Source organism: Salvelinus fontinalis, chromosome 8 (genome assembly GCF_029448725.1).
Source record: "Salvelinus fontinalis isolate EN_2023a chromosome 8, ASM2944872v1, whole genome shotgun sequence".
NCBI classification, from domain to species: domain Eukaryota; kingdom Metazoa; phylum Chordata; class Actinopteri; order Salmoniformes; family Salmonidae; genus Salvelinus; species Salvelinus fontinalis.
Window position 1 is genome coordinate 27844844 of NC_074672.1, and position 13349 is coordinate 27858192.

Below are 13349 nucleotides of genomic sequence, written 5' to 3' on the forward strand. Positions count from 1 at the left end.
TACGCATGAGAAGCTTGGTTATGTCAGATGGTGGTGGTGGGGATCATGATCCCGAGTTCCTGGAGTTCCCTGTAAAGGTGAAGGAGATTGGGGTGGCAAAAGTTAGAGCAACCATTCGAATCTCCTATAGAAAGGCAATTAAAATAATTGAGAAAATAAGTGATGCTAGTGACAATATGGTAGTGGATGCACCACAGCGTGTAGTAAATGTTTCCTGCCAGTCAAAAGATACCCTGTGTGTTAAGGTGGATTTTGTGGCATTCATTGCCACAGTAATAAACTATAAGTCTAAAATAAATCTAAGAAACTGGACATTATTGTGGCTGCGGCAGAAAAGTTTTTGGGACTTAAGGATTTTACATCTGAAGACTTGCAAGGGGTACTGGCGCCGGAAGACGGCCCACCCTCCCAGGCTCCCCTTGAGCCTGTGTAGGGATCAGATATGGTCGTTTTTCTGGTAGTTTGTTTCAGTTTTTTTGAGGGGGGATGCTGTTTCCATCCCACACAGTAGGTGGCGGGATGCACATTCAATTGGGCAATCGCCAATATACCATATAAGAGCTGTCTTTTTAGCTAGCTAGTAGGTTTGAGCAGTAAGCGCCAAACAACTTGGGAAACCCAGCAGCTTGATAACCAAATAAATTCTAATAGGTATACTATACGTTGAGTTCAGTGGAATCTACTTGCTAAAGTCAGTTATAGCTTATTAGCCAGAAATGTGTATCTGTAAAAGCAGACAGTCAGCTCTAGCAAACACCATAAAACAAGTCCACTAATTACAGGCAGGAGCCAATGCTTAGGTTAAGCCCAAGGACACACACAGCACATGGGGAATGTTGAATTACATGAAGACACAAAGGGAAGAATCTGCTACAGTTCATTCTGTACATAACCAGTCTCAAATAATAGAATATTAACTGACCTATGATAAACTCAGGTTAACATATCAGCTTTATTCGCCAAGTACATTTGCATGTACAGGAATGACTGAAATGGTGCTGCCACAATAAACAATATACAGACAGACGATAAACAACATTTACAGACCAAAAAATATATAGATGCAGAATCTCCACAGATTCACATACAGTATGTACACTGTGAGCGCTATAAGCTACATTATAAATGATGCATGTAAGAGATGTGCAGAGAGTGCAAAGAGACATGTGCAGTTCTGGGATGATAGTGCAGTGAATAGTCTGTGGATGAATAGCACAGAGTACAAAGTCCATGGATGACAGGATCATCGTAGACCAGGTTGCCGGCTGGATGAGGGCCATGGCACAAGGGGAAGAAACTGTTCAGGTGGCGTGAGGTTTTGGTCGTGATTGACCTGAACCGTTTGCCAGAGGGGACGGAAGGGGTTGGCAATGATCTTTCCTGCAAGCTTCCTTGCCCTGGAGTCGTGCAGGACCGCAAAGGAGGGCAGGTGGCAGCCAATGACCCTCTCAGCAGACCGGACAATCCGTTGCAGTGATGGAGGAGCTGAGGATGGACTCGTTGATGGTTGTTTACAACTGCACTGAGGAAAACAGATTTGTTTTATAGTAATTGTCTGATTGGAAACTACAATTGTCTTTCAATTACAGAATCTCAAATTATTTCACTTTGTCATTGGAAGTTTTATTGAAAACTGTCAGTAATACAGGAGTCAAATCGCAGGGAGTCTCATCAGATCAGATGATATCAGCAAGCCAGAACCACTACAGACACCCTGGTTCGAATCCAGGCTGTATCACAACCGGCCGTGATTGGGAGTCCCATAGGGCTGCACACAATTGGCCCAGCGTCGTCTGGTTTTGGCCAGTGTAGGCCGTCATTGTAAATAAGAATTTGTTCTTAACTGACTTGCCTGGTTAAATAAAGGTTCAATTAAATAACATCTGTGGAAAGAGCACAAGTAGAACAACATATGTAAGTGTGACCACAGAAGGCTGCTGAGGGGAGAACAGCTCAAAATAATGGCTGGAACGGAGCAAATGGATTGGCATCAAACACCTGGAAACCATGTGTTTGATGTATTTGATACTATTCCACTCATTCCACTCGTCATTACCAGCAGCACGTTATCCTCAATTAAGATACAGCACCACCAACCTCCTGTGCTGCAAACAGAATACATTTCCACCTAAAACAATGACATGAGTTCTGTCCCAATGAATCTCTGCTCAACTCCTCACTACTCACATCCTTCTCAAAACCCATTGGAGGAAGTCTGAGGCGAGGAACCTTGGGTCGTCTCCTCCAATGGGGTTGAAGATGTCTTGATCACCCTCTGGCTGTTGTCCAGACAGAGGTAGCATTGGAAGGTGTCCCACGCATTGTTTGTGGCCACGTCACCTCCCCCAGAAACAGTGAAGATCTCCAGGTTCTTAGTGGGGCATCAGCCTAATCTATAGAGAGTGGAGAACAATACAGGATATGGAATTAGATTTAGTATGGAGTCGAAGTCCCAACTTAAAATCCTTGTACAAGGATAGACATAGGTAAAAAGGTAAACAAAAGTAGGGCACTGGAGTTTGAGCAAGGTGGAGCGATACATACACTACATGACCAAAAAGGTGTGGACACCTACTTGTCTAACATCTCATTCCAAACTCATAGGCATTAATATGGAGTCAGACCCCCCTTTGCTGCCATAACAGCTAACATCTTCTGGGAAGGCTTTCCACTAACATTGCTGCGGGGACTTGCTTCCATTCAGCCACAAGAGCATTAGTGAGGTCGGGCACTAATTTTGGGTTAGGCCTGGCTTGCAGTCAGCGTTCCAATTCATCCCAAAGGTGTTCAATGGGGTTGAGGTCAGGACTCTGTGTCAAGTCAAGTTCTTCCACACTAATCTCAAACCATTAATGTATGGACCTCGCTTTGTGCACTGGGGTATTGTCATGTTGAAACAGTAAAGTGCCTTCCCCAAACTGTTGCCACAAAGTTGGAAGCACAGAATCGTATAGAATGTCATTGTATGCTATAGCTTTAAGATTTCCCTTCAAATCAAATCAAATTGTATTTCTCAAATGCACCAAATACAACAGGTGTAGACCTTACCATGAAATGCTTACTTACAAGTCCTTAACCAACAACGCAGTTTAAGAAAAAAAAGGAGTTAAGAAAATATTTACAAAATAAACTAAAGGAAAACATATATATTTTCTTAAATACTAAATAAAAAGTAACAAAATAAAATAAAAGTACCCCCGAGTCAATGTGCGGGGGTACAGGTTAGTCGAGGTAATTGCAAATAGTCCGGGGAGCAATTTTATTAACTGTTCAGCAGTAGAAGCTGTTAAGAAACCTTTTGGACCTAGACTTGGTGCTCTGGTACCGCACTGGAACTAAGGGGCCTAGCGCGAACCATGAAAACAGCCCCAGACCATTATTCCTCCTACACCATATTTTACAGTTGGCACTATGCATTCGGGCAGGTAGCATTCTCCTGGCATCCACCAAACCCAGATTCGTCTGTTGAACTGCCAGATTGTGAAGTGTGATTCATCACTCCAGAGAACGTGTTTCTACTGCTCCAGAGTCCAATGATGGCAAGCTTTACACCACTCCAGTCAACAGTTGGCATTGTACATGGTGATCTTACGCTTGTGTACGGCTGCTTGGCCATGGAAACCCAATTCACGAAGCTCCCGACGAACAGTTCTTGTGCTGACGTTGCTTCCAGAGGCAGTCTGGAACTCAGTAGTGAGTGTTGCAACCGAGGACAATTTTTACGCGCTTCAGCTCTCGGCGGTCCTATTCTGTAGGCTTGTGTGGCCTACCAATTCGCAGCTGAGCCATTGTTTTTTGGGGGGCAGGGGTATATCAGCTTTAATATTGCAGATGTATTGTGGCTTCATTAATGTAATTGTCTGGATTCTTTCCAATCCCGCATACATTTTATTTTGTAAATATGTATATACAGTGCCTTCGGAAAGTATTCAGAACCCTTGACTTTTTCCATATTTTGTAAGGTTACAGCCTTATTCTAAAATGTATTAAACTGTTGTTTTTCTCATCAATCTACACACAATATCCCATAATGACAAAGCAAAAACAGGTCTTTAGACATGTTTGCAAATGTACACAAAATAAAAAACTGAAATATAATTTCAATAAGTATTCAGACCCTTTACTCAGTACTTTGTTGAAGCACCTTTGGCAGTGATTACAGCCTCGCGTCTTCTTGGGTATGACGCTAAAAGCTTGGCACACCTGTATTTGAGTATTTTCTCCCATTGTTCTCTGCAGATACTCTCAAGCTCTGTCAGGTTGGATAGGGAGCGTTGCTGCACAGCTATTTTCAGGTCTCTCCAGAGATGTTGGATCGGGTTCAAGTCCGTGCTCTGGCTGGGCCACTCAAGGACATTCAGAGACTTGTCCCGAAGCCACCCATGCGTTGTCTTGGCTGAGTACTTAGGGTCGTTGTTCTGTTGGAAGGTGAACCTTCACCCCAGTCTGAGGTCCTGAGTGTTCTGGGGCAGGTTTTCATCAAGGATCTTTGTACTTTGCTCCGTTCATCTTTCCCTCGATCCTGACTAGTCTCCCAGTCCGTGCCGCTAAAAAACATCCCCACAGCATGATGCTGCCACCACCATGCTTCACCGTAGGGATGTTGGCAGGTTTCCTCCAGACATGATGCTTGGCATCCTGTCTCGGAGCTCTACAGACAATTCCTTCGACCTCATGGCTTGGTTTTAGCTCTGACATACACTGTCAACTGTGGGACCTTATATAGACAGATGTGTGGCTTTCGAAATCATGTCCAATCAATTGAATTTACCACAGGTGGATTCCAATCAAGTTGTAGAAACATATCAAGGATGATCAATGGAAACATGCACCTGAGCACAATTTTGACTCTCATACTGTTGCAAAGGGTCCCGAATACTTATGTAAATAAGGTATTTTTATTTGTTATTTATTAATACATTTGCAAAAATGTCTAAAAACCTGTTTTTGCCTTGTCATTATGAGGTATTGTGTGTAGATTGCTGAGGAAATTGTTTTATGTAATCCATTTTAGTATAAGGTTGTAACGTAACAAAATCTGGAAAAAGTCAAAGGGTCTAAATACTTTCCCGAAGGCACTATATATATTTTCCTTTATTATTTTCCCGTAACCCTACCACCCCTCCCTTAATTGCACGAAACTAATGGACAACAACACTTCGCCTACTACATGCTATATACATTTTACAGACACAGTATATTTTACAATAGTTATCTTGTTATTTTTAGTCCCACCCTTCAGCTCCATTCAACCCCTCCCATCTATCTCTCAACATCATCCAGTTTTGATTTCTATTTGCCATATATCTTTCAACTGTGCTGTGATGTTTAACAAATGTTCTGAACCTTTCTATTCTCATCGTTCCAACAGATTATAAATTAAAGATAACAATTTTTGCTAAGAGTACTCAGCGCTTGTGTGGCCTACCACTTCGCTACTGAGCCGTTGTCGCTACAAGATGTTTGCACTTCACAATAACAGCAATTACAGTTGACCGGGGAAGCTCTAGCAGGGACGAAATTTGACGAACTGACTTGGAAAGGTGGCATCCTATGACGGTGCCACTTTGAAAGTCACTGAGGTCTTCAGTAAGACCATTCTCTTGTCTATGGAGATTTCATGGCTGTGTGCTCAATTTTATTCACCTGTCAGCAACGTCTGTGGCTGAAACAGCCAGTCACAAATTTGAAGGGGTGTCCACATACACTATATATACAAAGGTATGTGCTGAGTTGTGTAAGGCATAGGATGAGTTGGTGACTCACTGATCCAAACTTGGCGTCTTCTGCCTTGTTGGTGTAGTGGTCCAAAGACAAAGAAGAAGCCTGACTCCACCTGGTCAAATGTTTTCTCTCTACACACACTGATCTGTCTCCCGAGAACAACTGGAATGAGAGAAAGGAAAATAAGATATTTGATACAATGACTATGAGGTTCAAGTGCAGATTGTCAGCTTTAATATGAGGGTATTTTCCTCCATATCAACACTTTTTGTACTACTAAGATTATGATATTTGTGCATCTAACTTTCTCGCTCATTATTCACAATTCATTCAGGACTATCCGTAATCATGGTAGCATCCACATTAATGGTGCAATGCTCTTAGTTAAACCAGGAACGGTATAGAAAACTAAACCACCTTGGCTTTGGTTAAACCACATGGTTAACATTAGTTAGTTAGCTTCCTAGCTAGCTGCCGTTAAAGGAAACTTACACCTAAAAACAAAATGTTGGTATTTGTTTCATTAGTCCACTGTTGTCATAGTCCCAAAAATGTTTTGGTTGTCAGCAATCACGTTTTCAAGATATGTAACTTTCAAAATACAGAAATCCACCCCGTATGATACATTTTGCGTCACATATAGAAAATGCCCCATATACTACCAACCACTGCAACCTGTACGCTCTCGTTGGCTGGCACTCGCTTCATACTCGTCGCCAAACCCACTGGCTCCAGGTCATCTACAAGACCCTGCTAGGTAAAGTCCCGCCTTATCTCTGCTCGCTGGTCACCATAGCAGCACCCACCCGTAGCACGCGTTCCAGCAGGTATATCTCACTTGTCACCCCCAAAGCAAATTCCTCCTTTGGCCGCCTCTCCTTCCAGTTCTCTGCTGCCATTGACTGGAACGAACGACAAAAACCTCTGAAACTGGAAACACTTATCTCCCGCACTAGCTTTAAGCACCAGCTGTCAGAGCAGCTCACAGATCACTGCACCTGTACATAGCCCATCTATAAATATCCCCAACAACTACCTCTTCCGCTGCTGTATTTATTTATTTTGCTCCTTTGCACCCCAGTATTTCTACTTTGCACAATCATCTTCTGCACATCAATCATTCCAGTGTTAAATTGCTATATTGTAATTACATCGCCACCATGGCCTATTTATTGCCTTACCTCCCTTGTCCTACCTCATTTACACACACTGTATATAGACTTTTTCTACTGTATTATTGACTGTATGTTTGTTTATTCCATGTGTAACTATGTGTTGTTGTATGTGTCGAACTGCTTTGCTTTATCTTGGCCAGATCGCAGTTGTAAATGAGAACCTGTTCTCAGCTAGCCTACCTGGTTAAATAAAGGTGAAATAAAAAAAATAAAAAAAACATGATGCAAATAGCAGCATCACTTTCATTTTTTTTTATACCTTTATTTAACTAGGCAAGTCAGTTAAGAACAAATTCTTATTTAGAATAACGGCCTACCCCACCCAAACCGTCCCCTAACCCGGACGACACTGGGCCAATTCAAATCAAATCGAACAGGTGTAGATCTTACAGTGAAATGCTTACTTTACAAGCCCTTAACCAACAATGCAGTTAAGAAAAAATAAGTGTTAAGTAAAAAAATACATATGTAATTTAAAAAAATCTATAATTAAAGAGCAGCAGTAAACAGTAGCAGTAACAGTAGCAAGGCTATATACAGGGGGTACCAGTTCAGAGTCAATGTGCAGGGGCACAGGTTAGTCGATGTAATATGTACATGTAGGAAGAGTTAAAGTGACTATGCATAGATAATAAACAGAGAACTGTTCAGGAGTCTTATGGCTTGGGAGTAGAAGCTGTTAAGAAGCCTTTCGGACCTAGACTTGGTGCTCGGGTACCGCTGCCGTGTGGTAGCAGAGAGAACAGTCTATGACTAGGGTGGCTGGAGTCTTTGGTAATTTTTAAGGCCTTCCTCTGACACCGCCTGGTATAGAAGACCTGGATGGCAGGAAGCTTGGCCCCATTGATGTACTGGGCCGTACGCACTACCATCTGTAGTGGCTTGCGGTCAGAAGCCAAGCAGTTGCCATAACAGGCAGTGATGCAACCAGTCAGGATGCTCTTGATGGTGCAGCTGTATAACCTTTTGAGGATCTGAGGACACATGCCAAATCTTTTCAGTCTCCTGAGAGGGAATAGGCATTGTCGTGCCCTCTTCACGACTGTCTTGGTGTGTTTGGAACATGATAGTTTGTTGGTGAAGTGGACATCAAAGAACTTGAAGCTCTCAACCTGCTCCACTACAGCCCCTTCGATGAGAATGGGGGTGTCCTCAGTCTTCCTTTTCCTGTAGTCCACGGTCATCTCCTTTATCTTGATCATGTTGAGGGAGAGGTTGTTATCCTGGCACCACACCTCTTCCCTATAGGCTGTCTCATCGTTGTCGGTGATCAGGCCTACCACTGTTGTATCGTCGGCAAACTTAATGATGGTGTTGGAGTCGTGCTTGGCCATGCAGTCATGAGTGAACCGGTACTGAGCACTCACCCCTGAGGGGCCCCTGTGTTGAAGATCAGCGTGGCAGAGGCCAACATTGAAAAAAGGACAGATCTCAGGCTGGTGTTTCACCTCAGAATTGTTTGTCATGAGAGTTCCTGCCATTAGTCTAGGCTACAGACAATATAGAAGCAACATTAGCAAATACCCAATTATCATTTCTAAGCTTCTCATTTATTATTTTAAAAAGCATGAAGACCAGTAGAATAGGTGATGTCCTTCCTGCCTCCGGGAAGGACAGAAGCCTGGGATGGATACAAGGGGGCCTGGGGTAGATTACCAGGGGCAGGGGCCGAACGTGAGGCAGGAGGGAGCGCTGGAGGAGGTACCTGTATGTTCAAGGGTTCATACATAATACATACAGAGAATACATAAGTGACAGCTACAGCACTAAGCAATCCCAGCACCATGAGAACAAATCTACAGCCAAGCCGCAGCATGAATGGTAAGTGACAGCAACTAGATTTAGTTATGTAGCTATAGGACAAAGAATGCATAGGCCTATATGACAGAAATGCAAGGCGAATATCACGGTTTTCACACCGTTAAACTAGCTAACATAATACATGTATTAGCTAATACTAGATTTATTGTACCATATACTGGAAAATTGTGCCATATACTGGAACCGAAAATAAACTACTGTACGCTAACGTTACTGTACTGTACTTTAGCCTACATCGCGTGCACATGCTTTCAAAACGTTATCACAGCTGCCCAAACGTTTTATACCATACAACAAAGCACGATTTTAAGCGATAGTAAGCATTAAAATAGTTACGATTGTAAAAATATTATAAAAAAATGCAGCCAAGTTGTGGCTGATTCTAACGTTAGTTAGGTAACGTTACCGATGACAAAACCAATGCTACTTGCATCATAGGTAGATGACATCAGAGATCGCACCGTATAATAATGTTCACAATTCAATTTTACATTCTTACAACTTCACAGATGTAGCAATAACATTACAATGGATTTCATGCAGCTTATAAAATATACTTACGCTGTAACTCTCTCTTCGTGTGATGTAAACAACAATGATCCGATCAGGGGAAAGCGTCGTGGCCGCCGCTAGTTTTTTGAAAATTCTGTTTGGGGCAGGGTCTAAAGTCAAAGGACAAATATGATTGGACCACATGTCAAACAGGAGATGGTGGTTGGATACAATTATTTGCGACTGTCTCGTATTCCCATTGGGGACTTTTCGCTAGTTGAGACAACTTGACAAGCTGAGGCAACGTTAACATATGTTTCCCATGCCAATAAAGCCCATTGAATTGAATTGACTAGCTAGACATCGGATTGGCTGACAGTGTTGTCAGTCATTTCACTGTTGAGCTAATCGAGACAGAGAAGAACGCGCTCCAAAAGGCGCATAGGCTCAAAAGAAGCGCAATGAGCATATTCACTATTTATTATTGTTGGGTCAGTGCTATCTGAAACTTTGTTTTTGGACAATAATTTCCTCCTCCAGGTTAGATGGACTTCAAATTGCACAATTTGTGTTTTCCCTTTTCATAGGCCTGGATTAGATGGTTGCAGACATGGTCGTTTTTATTTATCTGTTTGTCAGCATCAGCCGTAGCCTGTTGGCCTATACTACCCTGCATTTTTTTGTCAAATTAAAAATAGGATTCTGCTAATGTCTCCAGACAAAGTCTGGTAGAATTGTTTGAAATGTGTTAATAAACACAAAAGGAGAAGAAACAGATATGATATTTCCTATAGCCTAGGCCTACTCTACGCCACTACATGCTCAGCCATGCACTGAACACTGCAGTTAAAAAATATATATTATTAGCCTAAATTATGACTATCCAATCTACTCATCACTTTAGCAATAGCAAACCATCTTACACAAGTCTGCAAATGCAATGATAGATTAATGGAATACTTTATCATGAGGCTGCATTTTTATGGTGAAAATTAGCTTCCCCAAACTTGAAACTCACATGCCGCCTATGGGAGAGGGACAGAGAGAGACCCAACTCAACTCAAACTAAACTGTCTATTGTACTGTCTAACTCCAAACCCCCACAACTGAATAGATAAAAGCACATCATCAGCACACCGCTTACAAAGCAGAGCTGATAGCTCTCCATGCAGAATGAGGCCCATATAGAAATATTCCATGTTATTTTCTCTCTCCTTCCCCAATTCCATTATCATTTAGATCAATAATGCAACTGGATTTATTTTGTACCATTTTTTTTTGCACCACCCATTCTTGCAGTCTTACCATCTCACAACCAGGGGGTGCTGCAGCACCTCCAGCACCCCTACTTCCCGCAGCAATGGGGCTTGTGCACAAACGCTCTTACAGTGTATCCCATAAAGCCTAGCTGACATGAGAAGGGAGAGACTCATAAACATTTTTTTATTTGGATGAAGTGGGTTTCCTTACTCCATCCACCATACAGGTCAGTCAACGTGCACCAATCACTTAATCTACTTTTTCAGGTATAGGCCTATCATCTGCATCCATTTAATGCAAAACCCCATAAATAACCCCCTCGACAGGCGCCCGCCCTGCTTTGGAAATCCGTACACATAACAAAAAAGCACGCTCATGGTTTGGGCCCCAAAAGCCACACATGAAAAACTACTTGAAACCTTTTGTAGATGAATGTATGTCAAATGGAAAAATCTTGAAGGTGCTTTTGTGATTTTCTTTGTGATTAACAAAGTCTGTCCTTTAATTTTAGTCAGTGACTCAGTTGCTAGACCTCTTCTTCAGAACTTTAAACAGTTTAATGGGGAATTTAGCTGCACTTTGTCTCCATAAAGGTACTATAGCAGCAAAAGGAAGAGGGCATACGCGTGCATATCCTTTTGAGGAAAACAGTCAACTCAAAAATCCGCCTCAGACTGACTTTTATAGATTCAGCACTAGAGTCTGGCAAAGCTGGAAAGGGAATTAAAGACCCCAGTATTTTATCTTGGCTTAGAAAATTTTGTTTGTTCATCCAAACCACCAAGCTGAAGATTTATTACATATTTTTTTGAAGTGTGAATAGATGTCAAGTCTTACTGGACCTTGTCACAAAAAAGTCAAGAAGAAGCCACTGTATCTAGCATAGGATATAGAATATGTACATGAAAAAGGTCTTTACACAAAAACATAAAAGTATGGAACATGAATAGTTGTTAATAGTTCTTTATTTATTTATTTTTTAAATTGTACATTTAATTAAAGAAGAAGCCACTGTATCTATATAGCATGGCATTTGAACATGGAATAATATTAGGCTATGTCATGTTAATGGACAAGTGTAAATACTATACGTGTGAAATTGTCTGTTGCAAGAGATGGTCCAGTGAAACTTGACAAAAAAGTAGGCTATCTAAAGAAGCCACTGTATCTACCATGGAATATGTACATGGAATATGTCATGAGACAAGAACATGAATGTATAGAATCTGAAAACTAAAAAAAAAAAAAACATTTTACACCTACATTGATGTGTGAAATTAAATGCTTATTAATGTGAACCTTGTCATAAAAATAGCTTGAAATTTGAAATTGATTATTGTTTCTCCTTTGTGTGTATTACATTATTTTGTTATAATATTAACAATCTGGTCACCTTGTAGACTATATGTCAACGCCAAGTATTTACACGCATTTCTGGAATACATTGTCAGGCATACGCATTATTTACATGCATTTCTGGAATACATTGTCAGACATACACATTATTTACATGCATTTCTGGAATACATTGTCAGACATACACATTATTTACATGCATCTCTGGAATACATTGTCAGACATACACATTATTTACATGCATCTCTGGAATACATTTTAAAGCATTACATGTATTTGAGAAAAAATGCAAATGTATCTACATGTATTTGAAATGTATTTGAAATACTCACACAAAATCTGAATAAGACCAGGGGCCATATGTGTATCAAGCCTCTTAGAGTAGGGGTGCTGGTCTAGGATCAGGTACCTTCTGTCAATGTAATCATATTTATAGTGATCTAAAAGGCTAAACTGATCTTAAATCAGCAGCACTGCTACTTTGAGATATTTGATATGCCTACATACGCCCCCCAGCTCTTGACTCTCACAGACGCAAACGTACCCAATGCCTCCTCTCCTCATGACTTCAAACGGATCCCCCCAGGTAAAATTGATCCAAAACAACGACAATAAACGAATCTAGGGATTTCTTAGTTTCCATCACAACTTTACTTATTTTGTTTCCTTTCTTTTTCATGACTGTAGGCCACTCATTCTCACTCTCTGTACACTCAACTTATTAACATGTCCCGCCATCAGTTTCGAACAGAACATACAGTTGAAGTCAGAAGTTTACATACACTTAGGTTGGAGTCATTAAAACTAGTTTTTCAACCACTCCATGAATTTCTTGTTAACAAACTATAGTTTTGGCAAGTCGGTTAGGACATCTACTTTGTGCAAAACACAAGTAATTTTTCCAACAATTGTTTGCAAACAGATTATTTCACTTATAATTCACTGTATCACAATTCCAGTGGGTCAGAAGTTTACATACACTAAGTTGACTGTGCCTTTAAACAGCTTGGAAAATTCCAGAATATTATGTCATGGCTTTAGAAGCTTCTGATAGGATAATTGACATAATTTGAGTCAATTGGAGGTGTATCTGAGGATGTATTTCAAGGCCTACCTTCAAACTCAGTGCCTCTTTGCTTGACATCATGGGAAAATCAAAAGAAATCAGCCAAGACCTCCACAAGTCTGGTTCATCATTTGGAGCAATATCCAAACGCCTTAAGGTACCACATTCATCTGTACAAACAATAGTATGCAAGTATAAACACCATGGGACCGCGCAGCCGTCATGCCGCTCAGGAAGGAGACGAGTTCTGTTTCCTAGAGATGAATGTACTTTGGTGCGAAAAGTGCAAATCAATCCCAGAACAACAGCAAAGGACCTTGTGAAGATGCTGGAGGAAACAGGTACAAAGTATCTATATCCACAGTAAAAAGAGTCCTATATTGACATAACCTGAGTGGCTGCTCAGCAAGGAAGAAGCCACTGCTCCAAAACCGTCATAAAAAAGCCAGACTACG

General features: G+C 41.2%; 1 long non-coding RNA gene across 1 annotated transcript; it reads right to left on the minus strand.

Annotated features, from left to right (window-relative positions):
- Positions 1–710: 710 nt before the first annotated feature.
- LOC129861013 (uncharacterized) lies at positions 711–9386 on the minus strand. Its single transcript, XR_008760493.1, has 4 exons — positions 9282–9386; positions 5767–5886; positions 2188–2393; positions 711–1522 (listed from the first exon to the last, which is right to left on the minus strand). It is a non-coding gene; the product is annotated as an uncharacterized LOC129861013 (long non-coding RNA).
- Between the last annotated feature and the right edge of the window lie 3963 nt (positions 9387–13349).